The sequence below is a fragment of the Lathyrus oleraceus genome, chromosome 7, assembly GCF_024323335.1.
Source record: "Lathyrus oleraceus cultivar Zhongwan6 chromosome 7, CAAS_Psat_ZW6_1.0, whole genome shotgun sequence".
Taxonomy (NCBI): Eukaryota; Viridiplantae; Streptophyta; class Magnoliopsida; order Fabales; family Fabaceae; genus Lathyrus; species Lathyrus oleraceus.
In genome coordinates, this window is record NC_066585.1 from 5,161,311 (window position 1) to 5,162,712 (window position 1,402).

Sequence of the window (1,402 nt, forward strand, 5' to 3'; positions counted from 1 at the left end):
TGTATGATCCATTCTGATCCTTTATCCCCAGCAGTGTATGACCCATTCTGATCTTTCATCATCAAACTTCTTGGATGGCATCTCTAAGCCCATCTCCATCAAGACTAACCTTTGATTAACAAGTGCAAATTTTTGGGGCATTCTAGTGTTCAATAATCTTCCACCTCCAGACCACGAATGGCATACGTACCATTCTAACTCTCTCGGTTCAAGAATATTGAACAGGGGCAGCTGTCATACCCCAAAATTTGCCCGTTAATCTTTCAAGACACTCCAACTCATTATTCAAGGCATTGATCTTAAAAGAACAAAGACCCAGCACATAGGTGGCCAAATCCAGAAAATGGCCCAAACTGGCATGCTCGCTAGGCAAGCAACTCCTTCGCCTAGCGAACCCTTCGCTACGCCACTCGCCTAGCGAAGCTTGCGAATACCAGAAAATTCTGGGCTTCATTTTGAGCCCATCAGGTCACAAAAATTATTATAAATAGCAGAGCTTCATTCAGAAAAAGGAGAACGAAAACAGAGAGATAGAAAGAAGGCACAACAAACCCTGGAGGCTAACCCAGAGAATTCAGAGTAACCCTAAAGGAAACCCTGAAGGAAACTCATCTGCGCAAAGGTTACCTCCGCCCAATTCAATCCAACGCCAACCCTAAAAGTGACTTGCCAATTCAAGGTTGCAATTCAATTGCAAACAGGTTTGCATTACTATTACCGCTTTATGTTCTTAATTTACATGTGATATCATAATTGAATTCATGAATATATTTGAGGTTTTGCCTGTGGGTTTAAATATGTCTGAATATCTTGAATGTTTAACCATGTAATTGCTATAATGGATGTCATAGGGTTCGAAGCTTGCTGAAATCGTACTGTTCTAAAATTCAAAACCCGCAGCCGTTCGCTAGCACATCGCTAAGCGAACATGTAGCGAGTGTTCGCCAGGCCCTCGCTAGGCGAAGCAGCAGCGAACATGGCAGTCGCTGACTTTTCTGTTCTGATCTTTGCTCATCTAACATGTTTAATTATCACCATGCATTGTTTACCTGACATCATTACTGTTGTGATTCCTTTTGGTTTGGTGCAACTCTTGATTGCACCCTGATTTGGTATTCTGACCTGTTTTGCTGAATTTTGTAAGGGTTCACATATTCCCGGAAAAGGTAGCTTGCTAGGTATTCCACTTTATTTGTGGGATACCCCTTGTGGAGATTCATCCTAATTACCTAATTGATTATAATGTGGAGATTCATCCTAATTACCTAATTGATTATAAAATATTGCCTTTGAATATGTGATCTTGGACCTCTCTTTGTTGCTTTACGGTATTACGGTCATGTCCCGCGAATGTGGGGATACACTCAGCAAAGACCCTTCGATTAAATCATCATGTCCCTAT